At 38.8% G+C, this 19,123-nt stretch overlaps 1 protein-coding gene across 1 annotated transcript in view; it reads left to right on the top strand.

The window, feature by feature from the left end:
• Window positions 1-19,123, top strand: part of ZBTB38 (zinc finger and BTB domain containing 38) — a 76,444-nt gene that overhangs the window by 11,615 nt on the left and 45,706 nt on the right. The window contains exon 3 of the mRNA XM_066351932.1: window positions 7,155-7,220. The gene's annotated coding sequence lies outside the window, so the exon portion shown is untranslated. The remainder of the gene's footprint in view (window positions 1-7,154; window positions 7,221-19,123) is intronic.

A 19,123-nucleotide genomic window follows, 5' to 3' on the forward strand; every position in this document is an offset into this window, starting at 1 on the left:
TTAAAATTATATTTAGTTGAGCTTTTCTGTTTAAAAAAAAAGTAAGTATACTATAACATTTTCTTATGGGAAACAAGTTATAAACCCTCTATATTGGCATCTATTCATTAATTCACTTATTCTATTACTATATTAAGCATCTATTTGAGTGAAAGCTTGGAGTTAAAAAAAGAATTGAATCCCAGACGAGCCCCCCCCCCCCAAAAAAAGAATTGAGCCAGTATGTTGACTTACAGAGAGCAGAATACTAGAAATTAAGAAACATGGCTTTTATCCTGGATGCTGAGGTCTTGAGTTGCAGCAGTCTCTTTGAACCTTTTTCCTCCCTCAAAGCAAGCATTTAGATGGCATTCTCTGTAATTCTGGGAAGCATGCTCTGCCACCGAGGGCCTGAGGAAATGAGGGGAACAGTGGTGTTGCTGTCAGGTCACTCCTTTTTTTTATTAAGCAAGAGGTGGGGAGGCAGAGACAGACTCCTGCATGCACCCCGACTGGGATCCACCTGGCAAGCCCTCTAGCAGTATGCTCTGTTCATCTAGGGCCCCTGCTTTGTTGTTTGGCAACTGAGCTATTTTAGCACCTGAAGCGAAGCCACAGAGCCGTCCTCAGTGCCCACCCAGGGCCAACTTGCTCAAAGCATTTGAGCCATGGCTGCAGAAGGGAAGAGAGAAGGAGGAGGAGAGAGAGAGAAAGAGGGGGGGGGCGAGAGAAAGAGAACAGGGTGCAGAAAGCAGATGGGTGCTTCTTCTGTGTTCCCTGACCAGAAATCAAACTCAGGATATCCACATGCTAGCCTGATGCTTTACCACTGAGCCAACCAGCCAGAACCCAGTCATATCACTCTTATTTCTGTCTCCCCTTTCCCTGTTCTAGAAGGAACAGACAATCTGTGGCCCCCTGGGTAAAACAAGTGACTAAGTGTTTGAAAGACTTCTATTGGTATTTTCAGTCCCCAGGTCTATTCCTTAACTTGTGGAGTGAGTTCTCCAATTCTAGTAAGTGACTTCATGGTACAAAGCTGAAGATTCCACTGGTAGTGGTGGGAGCAGAGAAAGGACCCCCAAGTTTGGTGTTGGTTAGTTAAGAGCACACACCTCTAAGTCCCTTTCTTGCACCAGGCAACACTCTAGGTACCATAGCAGATACATAGATCTAGCAGGAGGCAACCCTGAGATATGAGTAAAGATAGGTAATTTAATACAACACAAACTTCTTGTGCTTTTATCTTCAATCCAAAGGAAGTGAAAATTCATTGAGGTTTGTTAAGCTGCTGTGGTGAGAAGAGGTACATGGTAGTAACCCTTCTGAGCTACAAAGTCATTTATCTGCGGGGGGAAAAAAAAGCAAATGAGTTTGTTCCCAGGTAGGTTTTTGGAATATGTGCTGCCCAGAATGAAGAAAGATACAAGGAGAGGATTGTGTACTCACGTGGGTTGGATCTGACTGATCTGTAAGAAGTCTTTCTTCCCCACCTTCATTTATAGCCCACCCTCCCTTTTCAACCTAGTTGCTAATCTCTCTAGAAAGAAGAAAGTCAGCCTTCTTGCTGAATATGTATTTTGCCAATTCAAGACAACCCTGTTGTTCTACATGCTGCCCATTTGGGGAGTGGCAAGCAGTCATGACCGCAGATGAACATGTGATTAGGGATGCAGGAAAGCTCTTGATCTCCAGTGCATTCAAGGTCTTTACTAGCCATGTTTCAAGTGCAGAGAAATTAAAGCAGGAACTATTCTGTTGCTAAATTGGAGGTCGTGATATTGAAAAGGCTAGTGAGACATGCTGAGGATATTCCCACAGGAGAGTCTGAACTGAATTAGGGTGCATGGGATGGTATCCACCACAGTCTCCCTTGCAGCCTTAAGTCACCACTTTTTCTCTGTTGAAAACCACATGGTTCCCATTCCCCTTCTCCCTCCAACTCTTTCCTGTAGGGTAACTTCAGTTTGGTCACCAAGGCTTGCTGCCCATCCTTGCCATCAAAAGTGTACTGTCTTCCCACTTCTTACACAGATGCTCATGGGCAGGCGTGAGAAAGCTCCTGTCTAAGAATTGGAAGAGACTTTCTGGAAATCAGACTTCTCAGGCTTGTCTGTTCACCCAGTCATTCCTTCTATTGCCTCATGAGCTTTGAGGAAGATAATCTTCCTCTCATATTCCCAGGTAGGGTGGAGCTGATAGAGTCAATTAGAAAGCCCCCTTTGAGAGCCATCTGGTTGGCATATAAAATTACTGCCAAGGAGGGAGACAGTCAGCTGGCCATATAACCAGGCGGCAGGGGACTTGGAGTCCAGCTCTTGGCCTAACCTAGAAAGCAACCTGGGTTGCATTTTTTTAGAATCACAAACTTTTGGAGGTGAAAGGGATCTATCTTAGAAACAGTGGCTGAATATACAGATGTTAGCAGGGAGTTGATCATTAAAATGATGCATCTGAAACACAGATCTTGTTGGAGGAAAATCTCTTACTCAAAATTTAAGCTTTTTAAAAGTTCATTTTCAAAATATGTTGGGGGAGGAACTTGTAATACCAACTTAGATTATCTGTTTGGGCCAAAAACATTGTGGAAACCAGGTCAGTCCTGATTGTTACACTGATTTTTCTTTAATGATCATTTAGCTTAGAACAATCTAACGATATGTTCAAGTTACTCACAAATGCTGAGTATATTAGGTATAACAGGAAACGAGATTGCTTTTTAATACAGCAAATGAATCAATTTACTTAGTAAGTGTGTGATCTAGCACAAATGACCAGATCTCTCTCAGCCTCAGTTTTCCCCATTTGTAACATAAAAAGACGGGGCTTCACTAGAGGAAGTGGTCTATCAGATGGAAATGTATGCTCTTCCACTTATTTTACCTTGTAAAACATTTCCAAATTATGACAGATCTCTGACCAAATTTGTGAACTGCTGATTTGTTAGTGCTGTCTAACCTTAAGTTTCCAGCATGGTCTACTAGTTCATTCTTTCCATTTCGTTCTGTCTTTTCCACCTGCTGGTCCATCATCCTAGGTACCCTAAATTTCCAGGACCTGAAGAATTGAGGCTGGTTCTTATAAACAGGGGTAACTGGGGCTCCGGGAGGAGTGTGTCCCCTCTACCAGGAGTCTGCGCAGCAAAAGGATTCCTACATCAGGGCAGAATGTGGAGGGAGGAGGTTTTATCCTGTTGAAATTGGTTGAAAAGACCCAGAGTTTAGAATTGGTCAAGATTAGGTTTGAATCCTTATTCTGCTATTTACTGTGTGAAAAGTAATCTCAATTTGTTTCTTACCTAAAATTGATGATAATTAATATTCACCTTGCATGATTATTGGTTTAGAATTAAATAATATAGCTAAGATATTGAGTTCATTATAAGGTCTCAATAAATGGAAGCTATTGTAGACTTAGCTCTGATCAAGATAGAAAGCAGAAGTTCCTGCCCAGATTTCTAGGCAAAATGTAGATAATCAAAGTAGCACTGGACTTTCCATATCATCCAGGTTCTTTTTCAGCCATTGATAGATTGTAACCTTGTTGTTTCTAGGGCTAAACACACTCTAGACACATACTCACCAACCTCAGAAAAATCTTTAAACTTTTTATGTTATATTTGGTTGTAGTGGAATATTATATTTTTTTAAATTTAGATCAAAACAGCCTAACCTGATAACAATTTTACGCACAAATGTTGAATATCTATATTAGGTATAAACGGAAACCAGCTGTAATTTTTAATGCTCTGAATGGAGTAAAAAAATGTACAAACCAATCCAAATGTTTATCAACCAGAGTCCTCTGGGACGCAGTGCCTTGATGACATTTTTTTGAACGTAGAGAGTCAAGCTTTGCTCATACTTGAATTATGTTCTTTATGTAAGCCATGCAATTTAACTTTAACCTACAGGACTGAAAATAAAATGAGCTCAGACTGCAGAACAATGAGACTGTGAGCAAGTAAGAGCCTTTAATCAAAGTGAAAGACGCTCCCCTCACCGCCAGCTCTGTCCTTCCCCCGCCTGCTCTTGCCAGATTATTTTGGGTTCCAGGTCCTTGATTCATCAAAGTGGCAAAAAACAGGTTAGCGTTTACGTCATGGAAAAAGGGTCTGTCTTTTGCATTCATGTTTGTGCATATGCCCTGAGGAGGTTAGTGAGGAGCACAAATTTTTAAAAATCATAAGTGAACACATACCATTGCCACTTGTAATCATGACAAAGCAAGTAATTCAGGCATGAGCGTGGTTTTTTAAAAGTACAAAACAGGATTTACTAGTCAGAGAATGTCTGCCTAAACAAGCTCATCCATCTGAGTGCTTTCAACTACAGTTCAGTTTTGTTTAACACAATCAGGTCTAGTAAACAGGCCACATTAGCTCATGGAGTGTTTTGGAACATCTCAAAATAACCGACTCATGGCTTTTAGGCTCATTTTGACAGAGAGTGGACAGAGAACCCCACAAGGAGTTTGGAAACCGCTTGCCCAGGCATCGGCTTATGAGTACCAGTAGGGGACCTAACTACATTCACCACCCTGCTCCTATAAAGGGGACATAACACTATTCACTCATCTCATGGGAGCCTGATATGGATTACTGTCCTTGTCACTGTCATTTATTATCCCCGGAAGAGAAGACATTGCCTTAGTTCTATGTGGTTAGAGTTGATTCCATATTGTGACTATTTAGCCTACAAGATAATTTGTGAGTATTTTAATGTAAATGTCTAGCTTTTAGATGTTATTAATGGGGAATAGTTGAACAGACACTAATAACACCAAATACCTATGTCTTTGCTGCAGCCTCCTCTGACCCCACTCCCAGAACTCTGCTTTATACAGATGACCTTATATTAAATTGGTATCTTGTAACTCAGAGTGATAGTCTTTAATTCTCAGCCCCCATGGTAAAGGAGGAATTAGCCTAAGGATACTCCATTCTCATTTTCTGTCGCTGTCAATGCTAACCAGAGCTCATAGAGCAGTGATGTGGGGGTGGGGAAGATGGTTCCACCATTGGTGTCAGACCAGGAGCTACTGTCTCTGTTAGAGCCACGTTTATTTCTGGAATAGTGGTGGTGGAGAGAGAGATGTGTTCCAAAGAGAAGAGGACTCGATGTGGTTCAGGTATGACCAACCATCTGGACAACCCAACTCGGATACTTTAAAATGTATAAGGGAGAGCTGGGCTGGGTACTTTCCACACATTGAGCTAAAATTATTGAGTTCTGAGAGAGAAGATAGGATGGGAGCTAGAAATAAAAGATTTGGTTGTGAAACCTAGTACCTAAGTTAAGATGTTCGAATACATTTTCTCCTTTAAAAGAAATGCTGGGGAACTTGAATGTTTTGCTAACCCGATTGTTTTTAGCCAGTCCTTACAGAAAATAAAGGCACTCGAAAACCAGCAACCTCAGAAAATATTAATTTATTTTTGCATGTGCTAAAATTAACTAACATTAGCATATTCAGTGATGCAATAGTTAATGAAAGACTTTTGGAGGGATAGAAAGAAGAGAAACATATATGTTATGTGCTCAAAATCAGTCTCATAGCATTTTATAAAAATGTTGGCGTATGTCCAGGATCTAAGGATGGGGGTGGGTATGGTTTCTTTGTAGCTGAAGAAGGAGTGGAAAAGAATCTGTTCTATTTCCTTAAAAATAAAAGACTTCTTGTTTTGTACAGCATGGTAAATGAAATGCTTTTCTGCTTTTTACCTGCTGGCAGGATCTGGAAGAAATTTTTCTAGCAAGCTATGCCGTTTTCCTCTCTTTGGGGACATGGTGACACCGGTTTTGTAGCAAAACAGTATTTGCTTATTGGGCATTTCTTAAAAATCCTGAATAAGCAGCTCCTTCCACATTTTTTTTTGTTCCACATGTTAAACATTTCATTGCAATTTGAGCTTCAATTGTGTGTGTGTGTGTGCGCGTGCACGCGTGTATGCATGTGTGCGTGCATGTGTTGATAGGCTTGAAAGGGGATGCATACAAATTCTTAAAGGTTTTTGTTTTAAAAAATTAATTCCTACAATTATGTATTGGAATCTCTACAGAAGATGATTCCGATTTATTACATACAGTAAAACTAGTTCCCATTAATCTTGAGCAGTGGGGGTAGAGAGGTGGTATTGAAGAAGACATGAAATTTGGTGTTTGAATAGATGAGATTTAATTTACAGAAAACATTTCACTCATAAAACGGGTAGCACCCCAGTGTCAGCCCTGACCTCCATGATGTCAATGTCATCATGCAAGCGTAGCTAAGATAAGCCTCAAAGTAAAACAAAGAAACATTGCATCTCAGCACAACACCATTTCTTCTCTTACAGTATGTACTCTCCCTCTTTATAAATATAGTCTTTTTGATTTCTGTTAATGGTTTGTTACTTTACAATTTAGCTTCTGGAGGGGGAGGGAGGAGAAAAATCATTTTGCATGTCCTATGTTCTGAGCAAGTACAGTAGGCTGCTGCAAGTCAACATTATTTAGGTCAGTATTCTAAGGATAGCTTTTATCGTTAGTGCTGGTCAGCTGTATATCCAAAGGAACTCAGCATCAATTTATTTTTCTGTCCTGGCTGTATTCTGCACATCTAAGTTTAAACAAATTTATTCACATTTGAATACCATTCCAGCTGAGGAGGTATCTGCCTTTTGTACTGCAGATACATTTAGCAGGATACATTTACACTCTTGTGGTTAGAGGTTATAGCACCGATACAGACAGCTGATCATGCATTCTTCTACAAGCCTGCCGGCACCATTTAGGATTTTACAAAATAATCTAGAAATGCTACACCTTTTATAATATTATTTTTGATTTTGCCATAGCTTAACAGTTTTGCTTTTTGTATTGCTGTTGTTATTAGCAATGCTATGAAATTAACAGTCTATAAAATGCATCCCAAACCAAATACATACTGTATTGAAAGCTTTCTTCAAGAAGACATGACAGTGTTCATTCCAGCTGATTTTCTTCCTTAGCAAAAGGATTGTTTGCTTCTCAGAAGCAGAAGGACACAGTCATTGTGCAGCAGCTCTGCTTAAGTGTATGAAATGCCTTCTACTGCCTGGTTGCAGAATTTGGAGTTGGCTAAACAGTGTTTAGTGATTGGGCTCATCTTGCATCACCAGTTGATGACATTTTTCTTTGTTCCCTCCTACTCAGTTGAACCAGGACTCTGAGGCTGATATGCAATGTCACTTCCAACATCAATCAGATACTGCATTTAAGGTGAGCCGTCCCTTGCCTCCTCCTTCCCCAGTGCTCCTGTGCTGCATGCAGTGCGTATCTTGCTCCTGCGAGCCTAAGATGGCAGGCAGGATTAGCTGTGCTTGTGCTGTGTGTGCATGCTGTGTATAGAATTCATTACACGTTGCTTAGTATTTCAGATGTGAGTATGTAAATGCTCTGTGTGCCATATCATCTGGTAGTGAAGACTTGTTTTTGCCTCATTATAGCCTTAGATATTTCGACATCACCTTTCAGTTCCAATTCATTTGCTTCTGGATGTTTGCTTTTCATCACATTCAAAATAGGATTTTACCTTTTTATTTTTTAACAAAGCCAAAGAAAAAAAAACCCTAAAAACAAAACAACAACAAAACTCTGCTACCAGATGGTGTCTCCCCTTTCTTCTTTCATTTGCTGACTTTTAAATAATGTATGTTGTATTGTTAATTAATGTGAATATCAAATTAAACACTTGAAACTTACATGTTTATTATGCAGGTAGGAGGCAAGGTGGGATCTATTTTTAACTCCTATGCACTTTGTGGTGTGCAAACAACTTGGTTCTCGAATTTGTATTTTCAGTGCTGGTATCAGTGGTTTGATTTTCAGCAAATGTGACAGTGGCCTTTGCAGTGGTCAGTTCCAAGCTTTGAACTCTCAGAGGAGGAAGGGAAAAAAATTTCAACACACCATCTCCTTGGTTGCAGCCTCAGAGAAACCTTGGATGAGAAACTTCCTTTTTTCCAATCCTGTTTTCCTGTTGATAAATTCAGTTCTCGTGATCACAGTACATCCAAGCTGTTCTGCGTATGATTTTTTTGTGTGTGTGACAATTGCATCTAAAACTTGTGAGCAAGAAGACGGAGAAATCGGTCTCCATCGCTTCACATAAAAATGGCTGAGTGTCTTGTCATGCTAGCATTGCACTAAGTGATACATACAGGTAGGTTGAAATTTGCATGTTTTATGGAATTTGAGCCATGCAGCAAGAATGTTAGATGAATTAAAATATGATTTTTAAAACAAAAATTAAATAAGACAGTTATAATTTGGGGGGGGTGTTAAATTGGGTAGCCTTTCCTATTCAGATACTATTAGAAATATATAGCTTTTATAAACTTTTACAAAATGATTCTGCAATAAAAGAGAGATGATTTCTTTTTTAAAAATCATTTATATATATATGATAGGTGTGGCGCCATTAGACAACAAAAGAATTTTTTTTGAAAAGTCTGTTGATTCAGATCCATTTTAGCTTGAAACCAAAAATAAATGGGTTTCTGGAGATAATTTCAAAGAGCGCAAACAAGCTTGATATGAAACATTTAAAATATTTAAATTTTAAGAAACGGTCTTTAAACGTGTTATATGAAAGATGAAAATAAAAACTTATATGCTTAAAAATTTAATTTTAGATAACATGCAACAATATATACACTTTATATACATCAATTATTTAGGGAGAGGAAGAGTTACAGTTTGTAAAGTGAGAAATATTTAATGTAGATGGCCCTGTTAGAAGAAAAAGAGCTTCATTGAATAAAACAGCCCCTAGGATGGTTCATTGCAGACCATACAGCTGTGGGTCTGTAAGTACCAAATTCTGACACAATTCAAAATAATTTCATGGGCTCTCTCCTTTGAGGTTAACTTCTCAAATATATTTTAGTTTCAAATTAAAACTGGGCCAAAACCTGTTTCCTTAGTAACCAATCTCATTTAAAAGAGCAAAAACAGATATGCAAAATATTGTCTTTAAAAAAAAAAAGAAAAAATCTTTAATGAAAAATTTAGTTCTTTTTCCTCTCATATAGAGTGTGAACTGGTTTTAGACATTTTTTAAAGGCGGTCTGCAAGTCTTAAAAACTAAGTCAGGTTTCTGCACATAGGGAGAAAGCTTGCACAGTGAGAGCTTCCTTTTCTCTTCCTTTGTGCTCAGTACTTTCAGAAATTAAGATTTTCTTTGTACTGTGCTCCAGAATGCTGGTCAAAGTTTGTGTACAAAGGTGTAGTTTCATTATCACGAGTTCACCAGCGCCACTGAAACAAAAGGCATCTCAGAAATTCTGAGAATCGGAAAATGCTTATGCTCTTGTTTTCCTTGATCCCTCCATTGGTAACCTCAGAGCTCTCGGTAGAGAAAGACCCAGAGCCAAGCCCACCCCAATGATAAGTGCACGTTGAGCCTTTGTGGAAACGTCCTTGTAGGTGTGTTGGAGAAAGATGCTGTCAAACCTGAAACCTCCCAGAGGTTTGCTCTGATTCGAAGAACCTTGAGATTCAGAACCATTTTTGTAAATAGTGGCTGTATTCTAGCAGCTTGTCATATTCCAAAGCACTGTGTGTAAAATCAAACCTCTAACGGGCTAAAGGTTTGTTATTGTTGTTGTTGTGTTGTTTTGAGGCCAACTTAAGTATTTTGTGTGGAAGTCTTTCTTTGGCTCAATTATATTAGATCATGATTCATTTCATAGTGATTTCGTTCTTTGGGCTGTCATGAAATAACCTTTCTGCACCCCCCCCCCCCTTTGGCTGTTCGGGAGCCATTTTCCTTTTTGCCTGTGACTTAAAATGACTAAGTACATTTGAATATAAAATCAATCAGAGAATCATAAACTGAAGGGAAATGTCAGAAACCTGATTCAGTATTGTCTATTTATTTTAGTACCAGTAGCTTTAACAGTTGCAGTAGGATCAACCTAATTCTCATTCGCTCTTGAGCAAATAATGAACTAGGCATTTGTAATTAATATACTATAGCTATTCAGAAAGATACAACTACAATGCTTTCTATTTTGTTAGGCTGGTACAAATTAATCATTTTGAACCTATTTGAATCTTAATCACAAGATTAGATGGATGTAATAGAATTGTTTTACCATAAAAATGAATGCCTGATAGGTTCAATAGTGTATTTCTTCTTTATAAAAGGTCGATCCTTTTGTTTTCAACTCAAGCATGGTTGCGTCATCTAGGAGATTTTCATCCCTAGTAATTTTTTTGTGGCATTATTCATTTATATTGCTCTTGGTCTTACCTAAAAGAATTTTTAAACACAATTCAAGGAGCTTGAAAGCCAAATAAGACTGTTGGGAAGTATATTGTACCATTGTCATTCTAATAAATAGACCAGTGAATGGAAGACTAATTATTATTTATTACTTTGTTGTTTTTCACCTTAATGCCTTGCCTCCATATTTCACAGAAATGTTTACAAGGCACAATGCATTTCTAAACTTACCCATTTACAATTATTATTGGGTTTTCTAGATTAGCCAAAAACACTTCCTGCCATTTGTAAAGGATGGCACTTACCCCTTCTCATAGTTCAGAAGGCTCTGCTTAACCAATTTACACTTTTTGGCTAAGGCATTTATACTGGGCAGGCCAGAGCAGGTGTGACAGGAAGAATGTGCAAACAACTGCTTTGTTCTCACTAAAATGAAATGGGCAAATCTGTGGTTTTCTGCCTGAATGATTTATAGTATAAAATTCTCAACTCGTCTTCTTCTTTTAAAAAAAAATAATAATAAATGTTTTTCCAAGCCTTATCTTGAGGTTTTTTTTTTAAACCTATCTATAACAATGATCTGTTTAGTCAGGTAAATGGAAAATATTACATTCTTTCATCCAAAATATCATTATCCAGGTTGATATTTATTGTCAATATCTTCTAATTAAAAGAAATTTTACCTCTTCCTACTAGAGTGATATTGACGTACCACAACCATTACCATGGCTCTCTCACAGAATAGCCATGTTTTAGAACTGGTTAATATAGGGAGAAGAATCTAGAAAAGAATCTAGCAACTTTTTCTTTAGTACGAAATCATGCTAAGGCTTTGAGTTCCTAGTTGACACATTTATTGAGCACTTCTATATGCTAGGCATATTTCAGAGGCTGAAAATACAGTAATGAACAAGAGAGACCAGGGCCTGCTTCTCATGGACCTGTCCCTAGAGTGGTGGGTAGTGGTGGGGAGGAGGGGAATAAGTATGTAAACAATGAATTAAAGAAGACAAGTGCAAAGATAAAAAATTAAATTAAATTTTAAAAAGCAATGTGACATGTTGGAAAGAAGAGAGACACTTTAAAAGGGTTGCCAGGGAAAGCCTTCTGAAAGACATGGTGTTTAGCAGAGACCTACATCAGTGGTCCCCAACCTTTTTTGGGCCACGGACCGGTTTAATGTCAGAAAATATTTTCACGGACCGGCCTTTAGGGTGGGACGGATAAATGTATCACGTGACTGAGACAAGCATCAAGAGTGAGTCTTAGACGGATGTAACAGAGGGAATCTGGTCATTTTTTAAAAAAAAAATATTTTATTTATTGATTTTTTTTAGAGAGAGAGGAGTGAGAGAGAGAGAGAAGGGGGAGGAGCAGGAAAACATCAACTCCCATATGTGCCTTGACCAGGCAAGCCCAAGGTTTCGAACCGGCGACCTCAGTGTTCCAGGTCGACGCTTTATCCCACTGCGCCACCACAGGTCAGGCCCATTTTTTTAAAATAAAACATTGTTCAGACTTAAATATAAATAAAACAGAAATAATGTAAGTTATTTATTCTTTCTCTGCGGACCAGTATCAAATGGCCCCAAAACCAGTACCGGTCCACGACCCGGGGGTTGGGGACCACTGACCTACATGATAAGATAGACCCAGCCAGCCAGGAAGAGCTCGACCAGCCAGAGGAGTGCTCATGCTCAAACTGCAAGCTTCCCTTTCTTAGTGTAACTGCAGAGATATCAGAGCCAGATATTGATGACTTTGTGAACTTAGCCTTATTTGGGTAAACTTCCCTTGCAGGGAGAAGGTGGGCCAGGCCCCCATGACTGATTTTAGTCAAATTCCCAGGACTTGATGCCAGCGGAGTCATTGCCTTTGACCCAGTACTACCCAGAAGCTGCCTAAGAAGGTGCAGGGAAACTCTGGGCATTACAGTCCTGGGTGGTGATGAAATTTTGGCACAGGTTCAATGCTAACCCAAGAAATTCACAAAAGAAAGCCTTCTCAGAGTGAAAAAAAAAAATTCTGGGCGGCTTTTTTGCTTTATTTTTTCATAAGAATTCCAGAGTTTAAACTCAGGGCCAAGCATTGAGCTAGCTATTTCCTTTACTTTTTTCAAAGGCAAATGATGGAAAGATCTATCCCATTCTGCCAATAAATTGTCATTGCCCTCCAAAACCTAAAACTCTTCAGTTCTCCAGGCCTCTTGGACTGTTAGTGGCTTCTTGAAGACTACTTGGAGTGATATTTCTCTATTTGAGCAAATAATACTAAGAAAATTCTTAAGACTCAGAACTCTTTTATGCCTTTTAGGTTAGTTTGCTGACTGATAAAAATCTAAGAACAAAGGTATAGGTTTGCTATATATACAAGTTAGGAACTGTAAGGCCCTAAGCATCTTCTAAAACTGATTCATAACTTAGTAGATTTTGCTTATTATAAGTTAGAGGTGGCCTGACTTTTTATACTTTGATTTTGACTAGCTATGAAACACTCTACTGCATGAAGACTGTTCTAGTCCTTTGTAGTAGAGTATTACCCATTAGTGGGGCAGGGGGCTTCAACAATTCAGTTCACTTCTTCAAGCATATGTTGAACATCTACTATGTGACAGACACTGCTATAACCCAGGAAGAATGGAATATAGTATGAAACTCTGGTCCAGGTTTCTATACGATGCTGGAACATTATACAGACAGGCACAGTCATGTGTTATCTCTGTTCCAGAAAGAATTAATGATGTGCTGTTCTCTGAGTAGCCTTTTATACTGTTTCCTGAAGGCCAGTCTTCAGTTTGGGGCATCTCAGCCAACAGCAAGGATGGTTCTTCCCTGGGACACTATGTCCCATCCTCATTACCTTCCCAAGATGTCTTGGCTCCTAATAAGCCACCGTATGTCTGACTGCCCTGCTCCAAGCTGGTCTGCCTGCATTGCCAGGTGACCTGGATAATGGCTGCCACTCTTTCGCATTCATGAGCAGATGTTAAGTTGAGAAGCCCTTGAATGCAGAAATTTGAATTTTTGATGCAGGCAAGATGCTTCTGTTTTTTGTTTTTTTTACCTTCCCTGGCTAACCGTGGGTTGGTGAGTGAGGGTTCTCCCTGCTGGCTGTTCTGCTGCAGGCTTTGTGGGCAGCAGGTAAATCAAAGACAAGTTGCCAAAGCACTTGTCTGTGTTAGGTGATCCCAGCATGGTTCTGCATAGCCTAAATGTCTCAATGACCAGAAAATTGCTCTTTTGATCCTATAACTCATTCTGTATCTTTTTTCTTAATGGCTTCTGTGCTTCTGCAGCTATTCCTGCCCAGGGTTTGAGACTAGGACTTGTGTCTGCCCTCACTGTATTTGGCTCTTGGAGGGTGTTTGTTTCTTGGTTCTGTTTTGTTTTTAAAATGCCAGTGTAAATATCCTTTCTGTGTTCATGAAAAGAGTGAGAGCTTTTATGATTTTCTTTACATAATAAAATAAACCTCTCTCTTACTTACCCAGTGGTCATTGCTACCAAATGGATATTTTGAAATTCCTTTTCCTTTGCCTGCTAAAATCTGCACCCCTGTCTGAGGTCTTGCTCTAATTAAGGCCTAACAGTCCTGCCCATCTTTCCCAGCGCAGAGCGCAAAGACTTGGAGTCCCTGCCCTGAGGGCCTTACAAACCAGCGAGACAAGAAAACAAAAGCCACCAGCTGAAAATGTGGTTAAATCCCAGAAGGGCAGTGCCCTTATAATTTTTTTCCCTTCCTCTTGTTTCTTGAGCTGTTGAAGGGAAGAGGGGAATCTTTAGTAGGAAAAGAAAGGAGCCACATCATGGAAAGATTCTCTATAAATTGCAGGATGCGGGGGAAACAATGTGGACTAGAACGGTGGTCATCTGAGAGGCTAAGTGGGGCGACAGAGACGACCACAGACTGAGAAGGCAGCCAGGGGGTGCAGAAAATAAGACCGAGGGAACAAAGGGAGCAGTCAGGAGGTAGGCGGGTGGGTGGACGCAAGGAGGGGCTGCTGTGCTGCACCCTGAAGCTGGGGGTGCGGGGCGCAGAGGAGAGAGAATGGGGAGGAGTTTCTTTTTTTTTTTAATTTTCTTTTTTATTGATTGATTTTTTGAGAGAGACACAGAGAGAGAGAGAGAGGGAGGGAGAAAGAGAGAAGGAGAAACATCAATTTGTTCCACTTATTCATGCATTCATTGGTTGATTCTTGTATGTGCCTTGACTGGGGATCAAACTTATAACCTTGGCATATTGGGACGACGTTCTAACAAACTGAGCTACCCAGCTAGGGTGGGAAGGAGTTTCAACTAGAAAATGAAGCCTTGGGAGAGCCCCTAAAAGACAGACTGCAGGCCTGCTGTGTTGGGACTGGGTGCTGTCTTATTTGTCAGGCTTCAGTCATATTGTTGGCCTTGTTGCTTAATTGTCCCATGTGGGCTATTCTGAAGAACCTACAGACTGACATCCTTAGAGGTGATTTATCCTAGAGTCTTATGAAGTCTCCATCTCAAAGCCCCCATTCTACATGCTGAGGATGCCAGAGAGCCTCACCTCAAATCACTCTATTAGATCAGAATGAACCTTTAAGTGAAATGAGCAGAGTTTTCACATGTGCTGTGACCTAGTCTTTGGGTCTTCTACAAAGCTCAGAATGAAGAGAGACCCAAAATACCCACATTAACCTGCAGATTTTAGAAACTCTTTTCCCCAAAGTCAGGTTGTCAACAAGAGGCATGCTGCTCTGTTTTTGCAGCGCCCAATGTTGGTCCTTCTTTGCTGTTCACCAGTGTATCCTAAGTCTGAGTGCCTAGAAAGCTGTCTCCAATTTCGATTATTTGAAGTTTTGATCTCCAGGAGACCCACACCTGGCACATCAGCACTTAGTGTTGTCATCATCCCTGTACTTCTCACTTAGCACTTACGGGAATGTGAACCAGACTTCAGTGCTATGTGGACCATACGCACACTTTATTCTATCATTGAGAGAACTGCGGGCCAGACAAGTTGTGATTCTCCAGGTCACTCGGATAGTTAAGAGGTTGTGCTTGACTCCTAGTCCAGTGCTCTTTCTGCTAATGCTTATATTTTATTTTATTTTATTTATTTATTTTATTTATTTGAGAGAGAGACAGGAACATCAATCTGTTCCTGTATGAGCCTTGATCAGGGATCGAACTGGTAACTTCTGTGCTTTGGGATGATTCTCTAATGAATCAAGCCATCTGGCCAGGGCATTCTTCTAATGCTTTTAGGTCACAGAAGTAGTCCAGTTCTAAGCTAGGGTTTGGAAATTTTTTCTATAAAAGGTAAATATTTTAGTCTTTGTGGATTGAGGCAAAATTGAAGATAGTATATCAGTATTTATATAACAACAGAAAAAACTTTCCACAAACTTTTTATTGGTGAAATTAAATATACAATAATATATGAAGAATAATATCATGGTATGTATATATGTCATATCATAGATACAGAAATGATTGTGGCTGTGTCCCAACAAAGCTTTATTTGTAGACACTGAAATTTGAGTTTCATCTAATTTTCATGTCATGAAATACTACTATTCTCCTTTTGATTTTTTTCAAGCATTTAAAAATGTAAGCCATCTTCAGTTTTTAGTTTATACAGAAACAGGTGGCAGGCCACATTTGTCCCATAGACCATAGTTTGTGAACCATTTTCTAAGTAAAAATCTGCGAACTGGGGACCCATTGACCAGTCCAGTCCACATACGTATTTTGTTTGACTTTTAATTGAATCATTTACCAATGTATTTGTTTTCTAATTTTTAATTATTTTAACCCTTTCTAATTATTAAAGTAAAATACAAATACTATGAAATAATTTGGAATGTTAACATCATGGCATGTTTTCTTTCAGTCTTTTAGCTATGCTTTGTGATTTTTTTTTTAATAGTTGAGATAATATTTTGTAGACAATTTTATATCCTCTTTTTATTCACTTAATATATCAGAAGCATTTCGTGTCATTTTAAAGTCTTTTATTACCATATTCTCTTAAAACTTTATTGTAAGATTTAAAAACAGATGGAAAGACTAGCTTAGTGAATCCCAGTGTAGCCATCATACAGCTTCCACAGTTCTCAACTGCTGACCGATCTTGTTTCATGTAAATCCTCTCCTGTATTATTTACTTATGTATTCTTTGGTTGATTCTTGTATGTGCCCTGGCTGGGACGAATCCACAGCTTTGCTGTATCCAGATGATGCTCTAACCAACTGAGCTACCCAGCCAGGACCTTCTCCTGTATTATTTTAAATAAAGAAAATCCCAGATATCATTTTATCTCTAAATATTTTAGTATCATTCTCTAAAAGATAAGGATATTAAGAGAAAGTCCTTTGTCTTAGGAAATAAATGCTCAAATATTTAGAGGTAAAAGAGAATAATGTCTGCAACCTACAAATGGTTCAGGAAAAAATAATAGGTAAATAGATATGAGTAGAGTGTATGTAGGTTTTTTGTACAATTATTGCAACTTTTCTATGACTTTGAAATATCTCTAAATAAAAAGTTTTTAAAATGTGAATTTCTTAAAAAATACATTAAAAAATGTGGATGACTAATTAATAAAAATAACCACAGTATCAATACCACACCAACAAAAACAATAATTCTTTGATAACATCAAATATCATAGTCAGCATTCATATTTGTCCAATTAGGTCATTTTAAAAAATGTATTTGTTCAAAGCACAATTCCAAATAAGGTCTATTCAGTGCAATTAATATTTCTTTAAATTTCATTTAATCTATAGATTTCTCTCCCTCTCTTTCTTTCATTGTTGCTATTGCTATAAAAATTTTGTTGAAGAAGCAATTCATTTGACTTGTAGTTCCCCACAATTTGAAATTTGATGATTGCATTTCTTGATGCTATTTTACATCTTCCTCTGTCCCAGAGATTTCTTATAAATTGGTAGTTACAACCAGAGATTTGATCAGATTCAGATTCCTTTTTTTTAATAGTTGACATTTCATATATTTTATATAAAATTCCTGGTTTTGGCTTCATTAGAAAATTCTGCAGATCTGGCATTCCCACCTGGCAATAATTGGTCTGAGGCTGGGTGGTGACCATCCCCACGCTCCATTTAGGTGGGACACCAATTATCCAGTTGATTCCAATTCATATTACTTCCTGCCTGGCTCCCATGGGCATTGGAAGTTGACACTCTTATTCTAAATGCTGCCTCTTCTGGGCTTAGGTAGACTTCTCAACATCACAAGAAGCCTTTCAGGAATGCGGTGAAGATTAGAGAAAATGATTTGGATAGGTACTTTCTTAAAAAGCTTGAAAGGAAAGAGATAAGCAGCCACATCAGGGGAAGCCAAGTGATAGAATCTGGTGAGTACACAGGATGAGGGAAAAGAGGAAAAGTAAAATTATAAATTGAGTTTACAGAGTGCTGCAAACATGGGAGGCAGAATGAGTTATAGATTCCTAACCCATGATAGGAAACAAAGGAAGCAGGCGGGTTTAACAGAGACTATACTACCTGACCTGTGGTGGTGCAGTGGGTAAAGCATTGACCTGGAATGCTGAGGTCCTCAGTTCAAAAACCACAGGCTGCCTTCCTGGTCAAGGCACATATGAGAAGGAACTGAATTGATGCTTCCCACTTAGGTGGGACACCGATTATCCCGTTGGTCCCAATTCACACTTCTCCCCCAATCCTGTCTTTTTCTCTCTCTCTAAAATCAGTAAATATAATCTATTTTTAAAAAATAGATACAACACATATCTATTCATATATTATGATAATATTGAAACCTTAAAAAAGAAAGAGAAGTGGGAGAATAAATGTTAAATTGGCCAATAGTCCTAAATCAAAAAGTGCAAGTAGGGAGTTGTAGCATAACAGAAATTGTGAGGATTAAAAGAAATGAAGTAGAAAACAAGGTAAGTTTCCTCAAAGGCCACTGGAAAAGCATTGGGAGCCATGTTGTGGTGACATTGAAGAACTGGTAGGAATTTAAGGAGAGAGGAAAGAATCCTGAAAGTCTTAGGTATTCTTTTGTGATTAGCAAATGTATTAAAATGAAAAGGATTATAAAGCTATAGAAAAAGAAATCACATTTAGTTATTTTGAAAAGAATAAACCTGCCTGACCTGTGGTGGCGTGGTGGATAAAGTGTTGACCTGGAATGCTGAGGTCGCCGGTTCGAGGCCCAGAGCTTGCCCAGTTAAGGCACATAAGAGAAGCAACTACTGTAAATTGATGCTTCCTGCTCCTCCTCCCCCTCCCCTGAATTTTCTCTCTCTCTTCTTTCTAAAATAAATAAATAAAGTCTTTTAAAGAAAAGAATAAACCTTTCCAGAAAACAATAAAATAATGACAGGTTGGGACGTCCCTGGAAATTTCCAGATAGTTCCCCATAGTCAGAAGAATGATTAAGAGAGAGAATCTGTGACTGGTTATGAGGAAGGGTGGAAATTTTTGAAGGACAGGCTGATTATGTAAGTTTTAGGCTGTGGTGTTTAAAAATGTTGCTGTGATGTTATTAATAATAATTTGGGGAAATCTACTCGCTTCTGGAGAAACATTTAGCTCTAATGAGAAAGAAATGCCGCTGTTTGTGAATTCCCAAGTGGATGTAAGGAGCCATTCATTTGCTAAGCCTCTTAGGAAAGCCAGAGCCGATTTCACCCTTAACAAGCTGTTGACAGCTTCTGATCAAGGTACCACCTTGGAACATGTTAGCAGCACAGAAAGTGGACTGTGGAATCAGACCTGTGTTTAAATCCCTTTATGTCACTCACCATGTGACCCTGGCAGCTTACCCATGGAAAATTTCTAGGGTATAAAGGTTGCTTTACACACAGAAGCTATGATTCTTGCTGTTTGGATGGTAGGAATTTAGAGCTCCGAATACTTGTCTT

Source organism: Saccopteryx leptura, chromosome 10 (assembly GCF_036850995.1).
Source record: "Saccopteryx leptura isolate mSacLep1 chromosome 10, mSacLep1_pri_phased_curated, whole genome shotgun sequence".
NCBI lineage: Eukaryota > Metazoa > Chordata > Mammalia > Chiroptera > Emballonuridae > Saccopteryx > Saccopteryx leptura.